General features: G+C 42.4%; 1 long non-coding RNA gene across 1 annotated transcript in view; it reads left to right on the forward strand.

Moving 5' to 3' along the window:
- Positions 1 to 3,142: 3,142 nt before the first annotated feature.
- Positions 3,143 to 20,715, forward strand: part of LOC139176688 (uncharacterized) — a 58,199-nt gene continuing 40,626 nt past the window's right edge. The window contains exons 1-2 of the long non-coding RNA XR_011561091.1: positions 3,143 to 3,210; positions 13,847 to 13,924. This is a non-coding gene — a long non-coding RNA (uncharacterized lncRNA). The remainder of the gene's footprint in view (positions 3,211 to 13,846; positions 13,925 to 20,715) is intronic.

A 20,715-nucleotide genomic window follows, 5' to 3' on the forward strand; every position in this document is an offset into this window, starting at 1 on the left:
AGGCATGTAGTAGGCACTCAGCTAATACTAGTTGCAGAAACACCAAATGATCAGAAATTTGTTGCAGACCAGTTTAAGTGTGGAGAACTGATTGACTCGCCTGGGTCTCATTTTCGTCCTGCCTATCAAATAAAACACAGACTAGATGGCATCAAACTCCTTTTCATCTCTAAACTTCAGTGATGCCTCAAAGGTCAGCCTGAGATGATCCATAGGCTAGTTTCCAAATCTCTAAATCTCTAGGTTAGTGTGAAGCTGGGTTTTTGGAAAGAAATGAACACTCTCACTCTAAACCCCTGGAGAAGGATTTCTAAGACGGGGAAGGAGGCACAGTATCTCAAAATCAACTTGCACTGGTTTCAAATTGGGAAGTTGGATTTCACATTCTTGTGATGAATTTCTTTGTACTTTGGTCTTTAGATGATGACTGATAACATCTATGATCCTACTGGGGAAGCACATTTTAGATAATTTTCCCAAATGTCTTTATAGGTTATATTTCCAGAGAACCTGTTGCAACACGGCGTACAGAGACCGCTGTCACTTTGGACTCACCAGGTAAGTTACCAACCAAAGGAGATGGGTAATAGATTTCCAGCCATTAGCATCATATCTGTGTATTTAATAAGCACCTATCTGTGTGATATTCTATGATACATGAGTCAAATTAAAGCAACAACACTGAAAAGAAACATTGCCAGGTTAATTCTGGCTCTTGGAATTGGGGTAATTTTTTTCTGCTATTTCAGTTCAGTTCAGTCCAGTCATTCAGTTGTGTCCAACTCTTTGCGACCCCATGAATTGCAGCACGCCAGGCCTCCCTGTCCATCACCAACTCCCGGAGTTCACCCAGACTCACATCCATCGAGTCAGTGATGCCATCCAGCCATCTCATCCTCTGTCGTCCCCTTCTTCTCCTGCCCCCAATCCCTCCCAGCATCAGAGTCTTTTCCAATGAGTCAACTCTTCACATGAGGTGGCCAAAGTACTGGAGTTTCAGCTTTAGCATCATTCCTTCCAAAGAAATCCCAGGGCTGATCTCCTTGAGAATGGACTGGGTGGACGGTTGGCTAAAAAATTCCTTCGTTCATAAGATGTCATGGAAATATCGGAACAAACTTTTTGCCTGACCCTGCACTAGGGGATAAAGTGTGTAATGGTTAAAGCACAGATATGAAAGTTTCAAACCTGGCTTCACATCTGAAAACCAGGGCGCATTAAGGCAAGTTCCTTTCCCTCCCTCAGCCTCACTGTTCTTATCTGAGAAGTACAGGCAATATTGGTACCTGCCTACTGCTGTCAACGAGTAGTCGCCTAAGGACTAAACAAAGTCATTACCGTAATGTCCTTATTCCAGCGTCTGGCAGTAGTGAAGAGGTGTTTATCTATGCTAACAATTATAACCTAGGAAACAAACCTGGGTATAGGATGGTGACTTCTGAGAAGTGAAGGAGAAGGGGGAAATTCCAGGCAACAGAAGACTAGCAGAGTTATCTTCCTGGAGAAGGAAATGGGAGCCCACTCCAGTATTCTGGCCTGGAGAATCCCATGGACAGAGAAGCCTGGCTAGCTACAGTCCACAGTGTCGCAAAGAGTCGGACTCGACTGAAGCGACTTAGCACCCACGCTGGTGGCACTAGTGGTAAAGAATCCTCATGCCAAAGCAAGAGACGTGAGAGACACGGTTGATCCCTGGGTCGGGAAGATTCCCCTGGCTGAAAGGAATTTTTTCTGAATGATTTGATTCCCAATGCTTGATTCCTTCACTCATTTGTGCCTTCAGTAATTATGCATGATGTATCCCAAGGCCACGACAGTGCCACGAATGAGCTCCTGAGTTCATGTTCAGGGCGGGTGGGGGCAGGGAGAGGGAGGGAACAGAGGCATTCAGCAGAACAAGTATTGAAATACAAGAGTGAAAAATAGCACCCAGAAATAAACCAGGGAAGGTGATGGACATACTGCAGAAGGCCAACATAGAGAAGGGTAGCAGGACCTTTTTCTTTGAGTTTGTGACCTTTCTGATGAAAGTTGAACAATGAGAAGAAGCCAAACTTGCAAAATCTGGGGAGGGTGGTGGAGGTAGAAGGGAGATGAAGGAAGACAATTCGGAGGCAGAAGAAGGCAGAGTGTGTTCAAGGAAAAGCCAAAGCTCTGATTTGAGTATAGGGTCCTGATGCTAAACAGCACTTGGAGAGAGCTCTGGGTCCATAGGCCTTGGTGATCTGTGTGCATCTCACCACACACGCCTTGCAGGCACACGGTTAGAATGACTCAGCAAAGAAGCAAGGCTTCTCCTTTTCCTTCAGTAATCTAGGAAGAGAACGTTTCTCTCAATTTAATTGTTACAGGACTGAGTTCTGAACTGGGATTCAGGGACACAGCACTCTAAATTTCTTAAAAGCCAAATCTGTGTCTTCATTTTTTCTCCCCCACTCTGCTAGGCTTACATATGTGTGTAGTCTCTCAGTTTCATCCATGTGATCCCATGGACTGTAGCATACCAGACTCCTCTGTCCATGGAATATTCCAGCCAAGAATACTGGAGTAGGTTGCGCTTCTCCATGACATCTTCCTGACCCAGGGATCGAACCTGCATCTCCTGTATTGCAGGCAGATTCTTTACCATCTGAGCCACCAGGGAAGCCTGCTAGGCATGTAGTAGGCACTCAGCTAATACTAGTTGCAGAAACACCAAATGATCAGAAATTTGTTGCAGACCAGTTTAAGTGTGGAGAACTGATTGACTCGCCTGGGTCTCATTTTCGTCCTGCCTATCAAATAAAACACAGACTAGATGGCATCAAACTCCTTTTCATCTCTAAACTTCAGTGATGCCTCAAAGGTCAGCCTGAGATGATCCATAGGCTAGTTTCCAAATCTCTAAATCTCTAGGTTAGTGTGAAGCTGGGTTTTTGGAAAGAAATGAACACTCTCACTCTAAACCCCTGGAGAAGGATTTCTAAGACGGGGAAGGAGGCACAGTATCTCAAAATCAACTTGCACTGGTTTCAAATTGGGAAGTTGGATTTCACATTCTTGTGATGAATTTCTTTGTACTTTGGTCTTTAGATGATGACTGATAACATCTATGATCCTACTGGGGAAGCACATTTTAGATAATTTTCCCAAATGTCTTTATAGGTTATATTTCCAGAGAACCTGTTGCAACACGGCGTACAGAGACCGCTGTCACTTTGGACTCACCAGGTAAGTTACCAACCAAAGGAGATGGGTAATAGATTTCCAGCCATTAGCATCATATCTGTGTATTTAATAAGCACCTATCTGTGTGATATTCTATGATACATGAGTCAAATTAAAGCAACAACACTGAAAAGAAACATTGCCAGGTTAATTCTGGCTCTTGGAATTGGGGTAATTTTTTTCTGCTATTTCAGTTCAGTTCAGTCCAGTCATTCAGTTGTGTCCAACTCTTTGCGACCCCATGAATTGCAGCACGCCAGGCCTCCCTGTCCATCACCAACTCCCGGAGTTCACCCAGACTCACATCCATCGAGTCAGTGATGCCATCCAGCCATCTCATCCTCTGTCGTCCCCTTCTTCTCCTGCCCCCAATCCCTCCCAGCATCAGAGTCTTTTCCAATGAGTCAACTCTTCACATGAGGTGGCCAAAGTACTGGAGTTTCAGCTTTAGCATCATTCCTTCCAAAGAAATCCCAGGGCTGATCTCCTTGAGAATGGACTGGGTGGACGGTTGGCTAAAAAATTCCTTCGTTCATAAGATGTCATGGAAATATCGGAACAAACTTTTTGCCTGACCCTGCACTAGGGGATAAAGTGTGTAATGGTTAAAGCACAGATATGAAAGTTTCAAACCTGGCTTCACATCTGAAAACCAGGGCGCATTAAGGCAAGTTCCTTTCCCTCCCTCAGCCTCACTGTTCTTATCTGAGAAGTACAGGCAATATTGGTACCTGCCTACTGCTGTCAACGAGTAGTCGCCTAAGGACTAAACAAAGTCATTACCGTAATGTCCTTATTCCAGCGTCTGGCAGTAGTGAAGAGGTGTTTATCTATGCTAACAATTATAACCTAGGAAACAAACCTGGGTATAGGATGGTGACTTCTGAGAAGTGAAGGAGAAGGGGGAAATTCCAGGCAACAGAAGACTAGCAGAGTTATCTTCCTGGAGAAGGAAATGGGAGCCCACTCCAGTATTCTGGCCTGGAGAATCCCATGGACAGAGAAGCCTGGCTAGCTACAGTCCACAGTGTCGCAAAGAGTCGGACTCGACTGAAGCGACTTAGCACCCACGCTGGTGGCACTAGTGGTAAAGAATCCTCATGCCAAAGCAAGAGACGTGAGAGACACGGTTGATCCCTGGGTCGGGAAGATTCCCCTGGCTGAAAGGAATTTTTTCTGAATGATTTGATTCCCAATGCTTGATTCCTTCACTCATTTGTGCCTTCAGTAATTATGCATGATGTATCCCAAGGCCACGACAGTGCCACGAATGAGCTCCTGAGTTCATGTTCAGGGCGGGTGGGGGCAGGGAGAGGGAGGGAACAGAGGCATTCAGCAGAACAAGTATTGAAATACAAGAGTGAAAAATAGCACCCAGAAATAAACCAGGGAAGGTGATGGACATACTGCAGAAGGCCAACATAGAGAAGGGTAGCAGGACTCTTGGAGCCTACCCAGACTCACATGCATCAATTCTGTGACGCCAACCAGCCATCTCATCCTCTGTCATCCCCTTCTCCTCCTGCCCCCAATCCTTCCCAGCATCAGGGTCTTTTCCAGTGAGTCAACTCTTCGCATGAGGTGGCCAAAGTATTGGAGTTTCAGCTTCAGCATCAGTCCTTCCAGTGAACACCCAAGACTGATCTCCTTTAGGATGGACTGGTTGGATCTCCTTGCAGTCCAATGGACGCTCAAGGGTCTTCTCCAACATCACAGTTCAAAAGCATCAATTCTTCGGTGCTCAGCTTCCGTCACAGTCCAACTCTCACCTCCAGTAGACATACTACTGGAAAAACCATAACCTTGACTAGATGGACCTTTGTTGGCAAAGTAATGCTTTTTAATACTTTCTAAATTCTCTGGAAAAGAATCATACCACACAATTAGGAAAAGTTTTACAATTTTTCAAGTTAAAGCAAACATATACAACCTGTGCTTTCTAAGCTGTCTCTATCATTAAGCAATGCCACTAAACATTAATAGAGAAAAACCTAGATATCAGCATAGTCATTTCATTGTCCTTATTTACTGCTCAAATAAACTTGGTTGTGACATATACTGAAACTGATTCTAGGGATCTGATAGAGAAAAGAGCAAGAATCGACAGTAGACATATGAGAAAACCCAAGGGTAATATTTTCCCATTTTCTGTTTCTCTTAGTTGAAATATAATTGATTTACAGTGTTATATTAGTTTCAAGTGTGCAGCATAGTGATTCAGTATTTTTATTGATTATGCTGCATTAAAAGTTTTATGAAATTTATTGACTATATTCCTTGTTCTCTACAATACATTCTTCTAGATTATTTATTTTATACATAATAGTTCATACCTCTTAATCCCTTACCTCTCCTTTGCCCTTCCCGCCCCCCACTTCCTACTGGTAACCACTAGTTTCTTCTCTGTATCTGGGAATCTATTTCTGTTTTGTTATAGTCATTTATGTTGTTTTTTGGATTCCACATATAAGTGATATAAAATATTTGTCTTCCTCTGACTTATTTCACTAAGTATAACACCTTTTAGACCCATCCATGTTGTTGCAAATGGCAGAGTTTCATTCTTTTTTGCAGCTGAATAATATTCCTGTGTGTGTTTTTGTGTGTGTCTGTGTGTCTGTGTGTCTCTGTATGTGTGTGTGTCTCTGTGTGTGTGTGTCTGTGAGTGTATGTGTCTGTGTGTGTGTGTGTCTTTGTGTGTTTGTGTGTCTGTGTGTGTGTGTCTGTGTGTGTCTCTGTGTGTGTGTCTGTGTCTGTGTGTTTGTCTGTCTGTGTGTGTGTGTGTCTGTGTCTGTGTGTGTCTCTGTGTCTGTGTGTGAGTGTTTATGTGTCTGTGTGTGTGTCTGTGTGTGTCTGTATGTGTCTGTGTGTGTGTGAATATCTGTGTTTGTCTGTGTGTGTCTGTGTGTGTCTCTGTGTGTGTCTATTTGTGTGTGTGTCTGTGTGTGTGTGTGTCTTTGTGTGTCTGTGTGTGTCTGTGTATGTGTCTGTGTGTGTCTGTGTCTATGTGTGTGTGTGTGTCTGTGTGTGTGTCTGTGTGTGTCTGTTTGTGTGTGTGTGGGTGTGTGTTATATACCTTCTCTATCCTCTCATCTGTTGATGGACTCTTCGCTTACTTTCATACCTTGGCTATTGTAAACAATGCTGCTATGAACATTGCGGTTCATATATTTTTGGGAGATAGTGTTTTCATTTTCTCTGCGCATATACTGAGGAATGGAATTGCTGGATCCTATGGTAGCTCTACTTTTAATTTTTGGAGCAATTTTCATAGTATTTTCCATTATGGCTGCACCAATTACCATTCTCACCAGCAGCATACAAGGATTCTGTTTTCTCCACATCCTCGCCAACTTTTGTAGATTTCTTTGATAGTCATTCTGACATGACAGATGTGCAGTGATATCTCACTGTGGCTTTGATTTGCATTTCTCTGATGATTAGCCGTGTTGAACATCTTTTCATGTGTCTGTTGGCCATATATATGTCTTCTTTGGAAAAGGCCCATTTTCTGTTTTCTTGTAGGACTTGTTTCTTCTATGATACAGTAACTCACCCACAAGTCCCTGGCTGCCACACTCTACTTTCTAAGAGTAGCAGGAAAGTGCCAGCGTATAGAATCTTAGGAAGCCTTACTCACGGAGAGACTTCTACCGCATCTTGGGAGTCAGGCAATGTTCTGACCATGTCAGTCTCAGAACAGTAATTGACTCCAAAAATACTAAAAGCCCCAAGCCACAAAACACTGTACATTCTTTTCTTGGTTCCCAAGCACCACACCAACCTCCAGTCCATAGTGAAGGAGGAGAGTTCCGACCTCAGCATGTCTAGAGCCTTGTCTTCCTTGATATTTTGACCAGACTATTCTTTCCTCACGTAATGGTCTTAACACCCTTGATGAAAGCCAGTTACCACAGATATAGGAGTTAATTTCTAGACTCCCAATTCTATTCCATTGATCCTTAGGGCAGCACCATACTGTTTTGACTACCATTGCTTTGTAGTAAGTTTTGAAATGATGAAATGTAAGTCATCCAGCTCTGTACTTTTTCAAGATGATTTTGGCTATTTGGGGTCCCTACATATGAGTTGTAAGACCAATTTTTCTATTTGTGTAAACCTTTATATAAGTATATCTGTGTATACTTAATTCATTTAACTAGCCAGTAATTCTACATGATTGACAATTATTATCCTCATTTTATATATTATGAAACAAAAGTAGCGAGTGGTTAAGTCTGCTGCCCAGGGTCTCAGCTAATAACTAGTGAAATTAGTTTGAAACCAGGCATTCATGCTCTAGAGTCTGTACATTTAATCCACATATGAAACTGCTTATTCATCATCCACATTGATGTTCTGAGCTTGGCCCTATCTTATTCTTTTCTTCCTTTTTTTTTTTTTTCTTTTTCGTTGCACCATTTGGCATGTGGAATCCTAATTCCTAGACCAAGGGTCAAACTCACACCTCCTGCATTGAAAGTGAAGAGTCTTAACCACTGAACTGTCAGGGAAGTCCTGGCTCTTCCATACTCTTGCAACATTGTCACTTAATGTTCTACTCATGCTTTCCCTAAAGTGAATCCTGTAGTAAAGGCTCGTAGTCTGTCTTCTTTTATCACTGAGATGGTGACTGCAGCCATGAAATTAAAAGACGCTTTCTCCTTGGAAGGAAAGTTATGACCAACCTAGATGCCATATTAAAAAGCAGAGACATTACTTTGCCAACAAAGGTCCATCTAGTTAAGGCTATGGTTTTTCCATTGGTCATGTATGGATGTGAGAGTTGGACTGTGAAGAAAGCTGAGCGTCAAAGAATTGATGCTTTTGAACTGTGGTGTTGGAGAAGACTCTTGAGAGTCCCTTGGACTGCAAGGAGATCCAACCAGTGCATTCTGAAGTAGATCAGTCCTGGGTGTTCTTTGGAAGGACTGATGCTAAAGCTGAAACTCCAGTACTTTGGCCATCTCATGCAAAGAGTTGACTCATTGGAAAAGACTCTGATGCTGGGAGGGATTGCGGGCAGGAGGAGAAGGGGACGACAGAGGATGAGATGGCTGGATGGCATCACCAACTCGATGGACGTGGGTTTGGGTGAACTCCGGGGGTTGGTGATGGACAGGGAGGCCTGGTGTGCTGCAATTCATGGGGTTGCAAAGAGTTGGACATGATTGAGGGACTGAACTGCACTGCCCTGAATGAACCCTAATTTTATGACTGTGATGGTAACCTTTTGCTCACTTTTATCTGGCTAAGTGATCTTTTTCTCTAGGGCTCTCCCTTTGATATTGCTACTTATTTCTCAGTCATGATGATATTTAAAAGTCAAAAGGAAAGAAAATAAATCCAGAGCACAGAAGGTGAACATCGTGCACCTGTTGAAGGCAACTGGGAAGGTGGGCCATGGCAATGGCATGTGTCTGACCAGGAGACACAGTCTCAGGCGCTAAGTCGCTCAGTCACTAAGTCATATCCAACTCTTCTCAAGCAAATCAGGCTAATATCCAATTGCTTTATAAATCTACTCAACACAAGATAAAGGTGATGTAAGACAAGGGTCCCCAACCCTTGTCAGGAACGGGGCCACATAGCAGGAGTGAGCACAGCATCATCTGTATGTACAGCCACCCCAATCGCTCACATCGCCACCTGAGCTCCACCTCCTGTCAGATCAGCAGCAGCTTTAGATTCTCACAGGAGCATGGACCCTGCTGTGATCTGCACATGGAAGGTACCAGGTGTGTGCTCCTTATGAGAACCTAACGCCTGACGATCTGCGGTGCAAACGGAGACTATCATTAGGAGAGGTTAATCTCAGTGTAGTCACAATAGAAACAACGTGCACAAAATGTAACGTGGGTGATTCATCCCAAAACCCTCTTCTCCCGACCCTTGGCCATGGGAAAATTGTCTTCCATGAAACTGGTCCCTGGTGCCCGTAAGATTGGGGACTACTGATGTTAGGACCTTTGAAAATGGAAGAAAAGATCCTAACGATAGGAAACTGAAGTTTCTACATGTTTATCTAGTCTGGAGCAATATTCTTGCTGCAGGCAGTGCCTTAGACTCCAATGTCTGAGTACACAGATGCTTCTAATACACAGCATCAAGAGTGAGCATACTGATCTAGTTTGTGTTTTCCCATTCATTATTGTCCAGCCAGGCATGAGAAGTATCAGTGCTGTGAGAAGTTTGGGATAATGTTTTCCTTTTTTAATTAGAATTTTTCTCATCCAGTCTAACTTCCTTAATCCCACATCTAATGTGTATAGGGAGTTTAGCTACTCAAATGCCAATATCTTAAAATAAAGCTGGCACATCTAAAGTATGTGAAAGCTTCTTTAGTTCTGAAGATTCATGGTAAGCAAGAGTAACAGGACGGAAAGATGCTTAGCAGGAAAAAAAAATGAGATTTCAGGTTATAAATTGTTACCAACCAGAAATACCTGTCCTTCCATATGCTGGATCTGACACTGGAGGTCATTCTACTCCTGTATGTTAAGGGAATAACCTTCACATCCTCTGCTTCTGCACAACATAAATTATTATTTTTGCATCTTTTTCAGTTAGCCCTGATTTGCTAGAAGGGAAGGCTTACTTGAGAGTTAGTTGCATCATTTGGTGAGAATTTCATCTTTCAATGACATTTGGTACTCTCAACCTTTTTATTTTACATAGATTATGACAGAGCTTGGCAGACAGTTCTGCAGTCAAATAGGTGGGAATTCAAACTTCACCTCCACCATTTATCAGCTTAATGATCTTAGGCAAGTTCGGCAATGTTTCTGATGATTGTTTAATTCCTCTGCACATAATAATACGTGATTATATACTCTCAGGTAATTGTTTTGAAGAGAAAATGTCTAGACTATAGTTAATACACAATGTGTTTGTTATGAATATTACTGTCTCAGAAATGCTAATGTCTATGATATCAGAATAATGAAGTACCTTAGGCAGAAGTCAAGTAGTCAGAAAGTCAGAAGATTACTTTTAATTAAAGAAAGCCAGACATCTCAAGTTAATAAATTTAGCACTTTTCCCTCTATGGGAAGATACAAGAGTCCGGGCTTAACTACAGTCATTCCTTTGATATACACCTTAACCATCTAGAGCCAGTAGCCTGCTTCTCTGCACCCTGAATCCCCTTAGGGTCTACAGTCTGTGGTGGCAGCAATGGCTGAAAACGTGGTGTCTGCAACATCCTTTGTTCACTGATACGGCGGGCAATTTTTTTCCTCCACAGCATTAAGGCCTATGAAACACACCTGGATTCTAAACAGTCAACCATAAGATTTCATTTAGCTTTAACACACTATGCCAAGCACTGGGATCTTGTGGAGTTTTTAGCCTAAACCGAAGTAGAGGTCAGAGGAGGTCAGAGAAGACCTCCTAATAAAAATGGCCTTGAACTGGGACCTGAGAAGTGGATAGCCAGCCAAGAAGGGGACCACGGGAGGATATTTCAGGCAAAGAGAAGACGAGGTACAAAGCGTGGGCTTGGAGAAGAGTATGCTGCATCTGAGGAACCAAGAGCTGTCCAGATGCCTGGACCCCAAAGGAGAGTGAAGCTGCAAGCACTGATGGGGAGGCAGGCAGGGGCTGGGGCAGGCAGGGTCTTGTAGGTGTTCATAAAGAGGAGGGGCACCGACCCATAGACTGAGCACACCTCCCTAACTAACCACTGAAACTCCGGACTCAGACAGACAGAAAGCCTGGGGTAACGCAATCTTTGCACTCAGTGAAAACTCTAGATGGCTTCAGGTACACTTTTAGCTACCCAGGTGGCACTAGTGGCAAAGAACTCGCCTGCCAATGCAAGAGACCAGAGATGCAGGTCGATTCCTGGGTCAGGAAGATCCCCTGGAGGAGGAAATGGCAAGCCATTCCAGTATTCTTGCCTGAAGATCTCATGGATGGAGAAGCCTGATGGGCTGCAGTCCGTAGGGTCGCAAACAGTCGGACACAACTGAAGTGACTTAGCACGCATGCACTTCTTAAAAACTTTAAATTTGGTGTGGTTTTATTTTTTTGTTTTTCACTTTGGGATTTTTTTTTTCTTCTAGTTGTAAAACTGTGTGCTTGTTATTGAAACATCAAAAATATTGTGTCAGTCTGCTGTGGAGGCAGGTTTCCACTATTCTTACACTCATTGTGTGCATGCCCCTTTGCATGTGGCTTGTTTCATTCATCAGTACATTCATTTTCGGCGCGATCCAGACACTCACCTCCCTGTCTCTCCATAAGAACCTGGTCAAGCAATTCGTTGCTGTATGTCAACTATATCTCAAGAAAATGAGAAGGTCTTTTTAAAAAAGAAAGGAAATTGGCCAAACATTTACAACAGCTAGTATTTCACTGAATATCCGCTATGTACGGAGCCCTGTTCTAGTGTGGAAGAGATCCAAAATGTGCCAGGCTTGGGATCTAGGAGCCCAGGGAAGCTTGTTTCAGAAAAGCTCACTGGTATCCACAGGGGTTATACATGTGTGCCCTAAATGTGAATGAATTGCACTGAACTAGAGAGACAGATCATTTATGTTCACTGGCTATTCTTTATTTTTACATACTTTCATTGATTCCTAAAGAAAATCTTTCTTTCCATAATTTTAATCTCAATAGTTGCTGAACCTCAAATTCCTATAATCTAGCTACTGTTTAAAAAAGCTTGGTCTTAGCAGATGCAATACTATATGTAAAATACATAAACAACAAGGACCTGTCGTATAGCACAGGAGACTATATGCAATATTGAGTAACAACTGTAATGGAAAAGAACCTGAAAATTACATATATGTGTGTGTGTGTGTATAACTGAATTATTTTTGAATTATAATAAATCAACTATATTTCAATTGAGAAAAGCACTTGTCCTTAAATTAGATTTTACAGCTTTGCATCTGAATGATGAAGGATAACTTAGAGATACTAGTCATTTGTCACACCATATACCTAATTTGTGTGACAATTGTTTATATACATGTAATGAATTAGGCGGGGCTTCGCAGGTGGCTCAGTGGTCAAGAATCCGCCTGCAATCAGGAGATGCAATTTCAGACCCTGGGTTGAGAAGATTCCCTGGAGAAGGAAATGGCAACCCACTCCAGTATTCTTACTTGGGAAATTCCATGGGCAGAGGAGCCTGGCAGGCTAGAGTCCATGGGGCTGCAGAAGAGTTGAACACAACTGAGCAACACAACAACCATAACAATGAATCAGGTAGTAGGACAAGTCAAGGAACAAGGTGGAAATAGGGTTTATAAGAGGGGAGAAGATATTTTAGTTTAGGGGCAATGAATCTTGTCTGAAATATTTGAGGGTGAACTGAGTAGCTGGCAGCTGGTAGAAAGAGGAAAGCCTTGGAAATCTGTCCTTAGATAGACTGAGCAGAAGTGCCAACCACACTTTCAGTTCTTTATGGATTCTCCAGGAATCCAGTCACATTTAGCTGAGGAGCCAAGGTGATGCTGTCCTGAGAAGTGAGGTCGTTCCACCCCTACAGCATCACACTTGAGTACTAGTTCCTTTACTACAATGTCCTAAAAGAATGAGCAGAGATACATCACAAAGTTTAGTGCACTAATGTTTATCAGAGAATGGTGTCAAATGTCATAAGAGTAAAAACACCATAAATGCTCAGAGACTGATAAAGTACAATATTCATACAATGGCACAGTATGCAGCAATTAAAAATCTTTTAATAGAGGCGGATTCAAAATATTGGGCATATGCTCAGAGAATACATATATTTTAAAATGCTATTTACATATTTATATATATTTAAACACAATTATTCCATATTTAGACACAATAGCTAAAAGTTCAGATAGCTATATACCAAGATGCTTAAATGTCTATTATTGGGTGGTGGGATGATGGATGATTTTTGTATTGCCTCACCCACTCTCTAGCTAGAAGAAAACTAAATTTAATGGTGTCTTTGTCTTCATTTTTACTGGGGAAGTAGGGTTGTATCTGAGAGATGGAGGCAGGGGGGCATGGAGCAGAACATTAGTCTTTGTATAATTGTCATGAGTCTTCATCTTTTTTTACATGGACAATTTATAAAGTTATGTAAAATGCTATGCAAAAGGAGCTTCAAGTCCCCATTTATAAGGACAATAATAATAGCCGGTTTGAACGTACATGCCTGTACTATACTAACTGGGGACTTCCCTGGTGGCTCAGTGGTCAAGAATCCGCCTGCAGTGCAGGAGATGCAAATTCAGACCCTGGGTTGAGAAGATTCCCTGGACAAGGAAATGGCAACTCACTCCAGTAATCTTGCCTGGAAAATCCCATGGACAGAAGAGCCTCATGCGCTACATTCCACGAGTCACAAAGAGTCGGACACAACTGAGTGACTAACTACACACTATACTAACTGATGTGTGTGTGTGTGAAGGCACACAAATTATATATTAAACTAACTTAGTCCTCTCAACGACATTTTGAAGTAAGTATTATCATTTTACAGATGGGGAAATCAAGGCTCACCTTCTTCCCTGTAAGGCCGTGCCACATGAAAATTCTGGAGCTCCCACTGGGAGAGATGTGGGATGAATTTGTCTTTTGTGATGTGCTCTCTGGTCCGCTCATTCCCTCAACTTTACCCTTTCTCAACTTCTCTTTTGTACAGCTGAGTTTTCTTCGACCAGGGCCATTCCAAGTACAAAGTCACGCAATATTGGGCCTGCTGTTTCTACACCACCACGAGGTTTGTTGATGTTTTAAAACAGTTTTTCTCTGGAGTCACTGTTATGATGCAGCTCTACTTAATGGGACTGACTACTGCAGGGAAACTGACAAAGACCAAGAAATGGAAGCAAAATAGACAAAGTCTCTCTCCTTTAGAGGAACTCTTGCTTCTGGAATGTTGCACGAGAATAATACTGTAGATTAAAGAAATTAAAGCATTCTAGAAAAACACATAAATGACGAATGTGAGCATGAAATGGTAGGCCAGGTATAAGGGATCCAGTAGTGCAGTGGTGAGAGGGGCTTACGGTCAAACCTGGCTGGACTCAGCCCTGAGCTTGGCCCTGTGCCAGGTGCTGACCTGAGTAGATTGAACCCTGAGTTCTCCAAAAGGTCATTGTCATCTTAATTTTAAAATGCGGCTCATTACACCTATCTCACAGTGTTTCTCTAAGGATTAAATAAGAAAATGTGTGTAAAATTGCTTGACTGAGAGCCCAATGCATCATATGTGCCCAATTAAGTATAATCCACCAGGGTCCTGAGATAAGGATGATCAGGTGGCATTCACTCTCTCTCTGATTACTCTTCTATGGGGAAGAAGATGACTTAGAAAGAGCAGGTTGAAAGCAGAAAAGAAGAAGGTCTTTTGTAGGTGGGATTTCAGCAGGGTCCTCCGGATTTAAAGTAAAGCCTCACAGAAGACTTAGCATAGCTCTTGGATTGTTAGCTAGTGGAAACACTGAGAAAAAGGGAAGCAATGGGTTTTCAGAAGGACAGAGACCAAGAGAGGAAAATTAGGCTAAGTGCTTAGAATCAATTACTAACTTCTGGGTCCAGTTAAATAATCTACTTTTCAAAGTGATTTCAGTGTTAAGCCCACATGATAGTGTCAAACCAGAAACATTCATGGGTCCACTGCAGACACACACAGCACACATGCCACGAATCCTGTAAACAGTGAGCGGCGAAAGAATGACCCACTGTAATCACGTCTTTGACAAGGTCATGTAATGTGTGCAGTATGTTATTAGTAGTAAATTCAAGAAATGACATAAAATGGCATCGGGAGACAGCAGAAAAAGAAATACTCTTGTGGACTGGTAAGGGGGGATTAACTCTAGCAGAGCATTCAGTTTCAGTTCAGTTCAGTTGCTCAGTCATGTCCAGTCATGCTCAGTTGACTCTTTGTGAAACCACACATGGCTACATGCAAGACCTCCCTGTCCATCACCGTCTCCTGGAGTTTACTCACTCATGTCCATTGAGTCGGTGATGCCATCCAATCACCTCATCCTCTGTCATCCCCACTCCTCCAACCCTCATCTTTCCCAACATCAGGTTCTTTTCAAATGCATCAGTTCTTAGCATCAGGTGGCTAAACTACTGGAGTTTCAGCTTCAGCATCAGTCCTTCCAATGAATACCCAGGACTGATCTCCTTTAGGATGGACTGGTTGGATCTCCTTGCAGTCCAAGGCACTCTCAAGAGTCTTCTCCAACACCACAGTTCAAAAGCATCAATTCTTTGGTGCTAAGCTTTCATTAGTCCAACTCTCACATCCATACATGACTACTGGAAAAACCGTAGCCTTGACTAGACGGACCTTTGTTGGCAAAGTAATGTTTCTGCTTTTGAATATGCTATCTAGTTTGGTCATACATTTCCAAAGAGTAAGCCTCTCTTAATTTCATGGCTGCAGTCACCATCTGCAGTGATTTTGGAACCCCACAAAATAAAGTCTGCCACTGTTTCCCCATCTATTTGCCATGAAGTGATGGGACCAGATGCCATGATCTTAGTTTTCTGAATTGAGCTTTAAGCCAACATTTTCACTCTCCTCTTTCACTTTCATCAAGAGACTTTTTAGTTGTTCTTCACTTTCTGCCATAAGGGTGGTGTCATCTGCATATCTGAGGTTATTGATATCTCTCCTGGCAATCTATTCCAGCTTGTGCTTCTACCAGGCCAGCATTTGTCATGATGTACTCTGCATAGAAGTTAAATAAGCAGGATGGCAATATACAGCCTTGAGGTACTCCTTTTCCTATTGGAAGCAGTTAGTTGTTCCATGTCCAGTTTTAACTGTTGCTTCCTGACCTGCATACAGATTTCTCAAGAGGCAGGCCAGGTGGTCTGGTATTCCCATCTCCTGAAGAATTTTCCAGAGTTTATTGTGATCCACACAGTCAAAGGCTTTTGCATAGTCAATAAACCAGAAATAGACGTATTTCTGAAGCTCTCTTGCTTTTTTGATGATCAAGCGGACATTGGCAATTTGATCTCTGAGTCCTTTGCCTTTTCTAAAACCAGCTTGAACATCTAAAAGTTCACGGTACTGTTGAAGCCTGGCTTGGAGAATTTTGAGCATTACTTTGCTAGCATGTGAGGTGAGTGCGATTGTGTGGTAGTTTGAGCATTCTTTGGCATTGCCTTTCTTTGGGATTGGAATGAAAACTGACCTTTTCCAGTCCTGTGGCCACTGCTGAGTTTTCCAAATTTGCTGGCATGTTGAGTGAAGCACTTTCACAGCATCCTCTTTTAGGATTTGAAATAGCTCAACTGGAATTCCATCACCTCCACTAGCTTTGTTTGTAGCGATGCTTCCTAAGGCCCACTTGACTTCACATTCCAGGACGTCTGGCTGTAGGTGAGTGATGACACCATCGTGATTATCTGGGTCATGAAGATCTTTTTTGTATAGTTCTTCTCTGTATTCTTGCCTCCTCTTCTTAATATCTTCTGCTTCTGTTAGGTCCATACCATTTAAGGCAACTATATTAGGAATGTTTGCAGAAAGGAATCCAGTGAGACTGCTGGCAAAAACTCAGCTGAGGCAAAGTAAGGGTTTGGATTCTGATGGTGGAAAATGGATAGCAACATGACTGAGCTTACATTCAGTCATGTCCAGCTCTTTTTGAGGATTGGACTGATGTTCATGTGGGATAACAGCTCAATATCTCTTTCTGATCACCATTTTTACATTTTTTTTTACAATGCACTGCTTCTTATGGAAGTCCACAGATGGTTCTTCCAATAGTTTCTCACATCCTTCCCTTTAGTGCGTTAGGTGGTCTGCTAATTCCTGATGATTGGAATTGTTAGGTAGCTGAAAGTAGATATTGGGATTGTTAATGTTGAGACTGACACATTACCTCATATATTTTACTTACTCACTGTTGAAAGTTGAACTGTGTAGTTCTTTAAACACACTTTAGGAATAACAAACACCCACCAGACAGTGTAGTTCCAAAGTGGTGTTTCTTAAACATGCTGCATGTTTTTGAACTTATTTTGAAATATTATCTTTTTGGGACTATACACAGAACATCAACATGGTTTGTCACTATCAGGTATATTAATATTTGACAAAGAATGATGATCATTCCATTTAAAATTTGGTTTTGTGAGTTTTAAATGCCTTGGAACTAGAACCATCAATTTTATTTTATTTTCTTTCTGATTTTGATTTTCTTTCTGATAAAAAAAATTTAATTGAGGTATAGTTACTGTGCATTATTATTTGTTCTAGGTGTACAATATAATGATTCACAACTTTTAAAAGTTATACTCCATTTATAGTTGTTATAAAATATGGCTACATTCCCTGTGTGCTGTACAATATATGTGCTGTACTTAGTTGTTCAGTCGTGTCCGACTCTCTATGACACCATGGACTGTAGCCCACCAGGTTCCTCTGTCCATGGGATTCTCCAGGCCAGAATACTGCAGTGGGTTGCCAATCCCTTCTACGGAGGATCTTCCCGACTCAGAGATCAAACCCAGGTCTCCTGCACTATAGGCAGATTCTTTACTGTCTGAGCCCGCAGGGAAGCCCTGTAGAATAATATATCCTTGCAGCTCATTTTATACATGACAGCTTGTACCTCTTATTCTCCTATCCCCATATTGCCGTTCCCTCTTCCCTCTCCCCACTGGTAACCACTAGCTAATATGCTCCTTTCAGAATCAAAATAGGCATTTCAATTACCTTAAACATTTTAGAAACAGCAGTATATAATCTGATCATCATTTTTATTTTAAGTTATATGTCTTTAGCTGGACTCTGTGTTACCAGTTGGGAGCTACCTTCCCAACACTGTATTGGAGGACTATCACCTTCCCCTGTTCATAGGGTTCTCTCGGCAAGAATACTAAGTGATTTGCCACTCCCTTCTCCAGTGGACCACACTCTGTCAGACCTCTCCACCATGACCCGTCCGTCTTCGGTGGTCCCACATGGCATGGCTTAGTTTCATTGAGTTAGACAAGGCTGTGGTCCATTCGATCAGATTGGTTAGTTGTCCGTATATCGTCATACTGCTGATTTAACTTATATGCAGAGTATATCATGAGAAACACTGGGCTGGAGGAAGCACAAGCTGGAATTAAGATTGCCAGGAGAAATATCAATAACCTCAGGTATGCAGATGACACCACCCTTATGGCAGAAAGTGAAGAACTAAAGAGCCTCTTGATGAAAGTGAAAGAGGAGAGTGAAAGAGTTGGCTTAAAGCTCAACATTCAGAAAACTAAGATCATGGCATCTGGTCCCATCACTTCATGGCAGATAGATGGGGAAACAGTGGAAACAGTGGCTAACTTTATTTTTCTGGGCTCCAAAATCACTGCAGATGGTGATTGCAGCAATGAAATTAAAAGATCCTTACTCCTTGGAAGGAAAGTTATGACCAACCTAGACAGCACATTAAAAATCAGAGACATTACTTTGCCAACAAAGATCTGTTTGGACAAGGCTATGGTTTTCCAGTAGTCATGTATGGATGTGAGAGTTGGACTGTGAAGAAAGCTGAGCGCCAAAGAATTGATGCTTTTGAACTATGATGTTGGAGAAGACTCTTGAGAGTCCCCTGGACTGCAAGGAGATCCAACCAGTCCATCCTAAAGGAGATCAGTCGTGAATATTCATTGGAAGGACTGACGTTGAAGCTGAAACTCCAATACTTTGGCCACCTAATGAGAAGAACTGACTCATGTGAAAAGACCCTGATGCTGGGAAAGATTGAGGGCAGGAGGAGTAGGGGACGATAGAGGATGAGATGGTTGGGGGGCATCATCGACTCAATGGACATGGGTTTGGGTGGACTCTGGGAGTTGGTGATGGACATGGAGGCCTTGCGTGCTGCAGTTCATGGGATCGCAAAGAGTTGGACACAACTGAGTGACTGAACTGAACTCTACTTTCCCCTGTAAAATGATAACGTGATATTACCCTGATTTTGCCTGCTTTATGTTACAAATGCTGTGTGGTCATATACTTCGCACATAGCATCAAGCAGAAAAGAATCAAGCAGGATTTTATTTCTGTGTATACAGTTTTTGAGGTGGCTGTTTTCCACTTCTCTATTTTATCCTAAGTCTCCATATCAACTATTTTGAAAACATGATTTTAATAGCTGCTTACTAGTCTCTTGTGGGGATAGTTGCTCATTTATATACCCATTTTCAAAAGAAAATAATCATTTTAAGGCTCATGTTAATTGCTCTCCTCTTCAAAACGTAGTCTATCTGAAATAATCTTTATTGCTCCTATTAATTCCCCCTCCGGTCTCTTTGACTTGGTTATCTGTTGAGAAAAACTTCTGCAGCCCAACCTGGGTATTACCCCAGCAGCAAACAGTGAATTTAAGCAAGTTACTGTTTTGCTGAAGGTTGGTTATGCGGATTTATTGTAAACCTTGCTGCAGTTGTCCCACGTGCATTGGTGGGGCCTTCAGAGGGGCTCCAGGATTCTGGGGCTTTTGGACTTCGCACTGGTCCTCAGGAGCCCCTTTGTGCCCCTTAGCCTCCTCCATGTCTGCATCTCAACACTTCCTTTATCCCCCAGTTTCAGGGAGCTTGGATGTCAATGGATATCTATCTCCATCTTTTCCCCAGTAAATATATTGTTCGCGGTGGCTCCCTTTCCTGAAGCTTCAAATATCAGTTTCATAGATAGTTTTCTTTAAAACCACATGTGGCGATAACCCTGTATGCGAGACAGCAAAAGAGATACAGATGTATAGAACAGTCTTTTGGACTCTGTGGAGAGGGAGAGAGGGGGATGATTTGGGAGGATGGCATTGAAACATGTATATTATCATATGTGAAATGAATCGCCAGTCCACGTTCGATGCATGATACAGGGTGCTCGGGGCTGGTGCACTGGGATGACCCAGAGGGATGGTATGGGGAAGGAGGTGGGAAGGGGGTTCACGATAGGGAACACGTGTACATCCGTGGCAGATTCATGTTGATGTATGGCAAAACCAATACAATATTGAGGAGTAATTAGCCTCCAATTAAAATAAATAATTTATATTAAAAAAAACCATTTGTGGGACTTCCCTGGTAGCTCAGTGGGAAAAAATCCTCCTGCCAGTGCAGAAGGCACAGGTTTGATCCCTGATCTGGGAAGATCCCACATGCCATGGAACAACTAAGCCTGCTTGCCACAGCTATTGAGCCTGTGCTGTAGAGCCCAGGAGCCACAACTACTGAAGCCCGTGTGCTCTAGAGCCCACGTTTCACAAGGGAAGTCTCTGCAATGGGAAGTCCAAGCACCACAGCTAGAGAGTAGCCCCCACTCTCCACAACCAGAGAAAAGCCCACACAGTAACAAAGACCCAGCACAGCCAGAAATAAAAATAAAAATATGTGGGTAAAACCAGACACAGACTCTATTTAACAAGTTGCTGACTTAGCAAATTTATTTTCTGAGTCAAGCAGGAAGGACTTCTACAATGCTTAGAGGAAGTAAGCCATTTGTGATAGAGTATCCAAACACCTTCTTTGGGGCTGTTTCAGATC

Source organism: Bos indicus, chromosome 17, assembly GCF_029378745.1.
Source record: "Bos indicus isolate NIAB-ARS_2022 breed Sahiwal x Tharparkar chromosome 17, NIAB-ARS_B.indTharparkar_mat_pri_1.0, whole genome shotgun sequence".
Lineage (NCBI taxonomy): Eukaryota > Metazoa > Chordata > Mammalia > Artiodactyla > Bovidae > Bos > Bos indicus.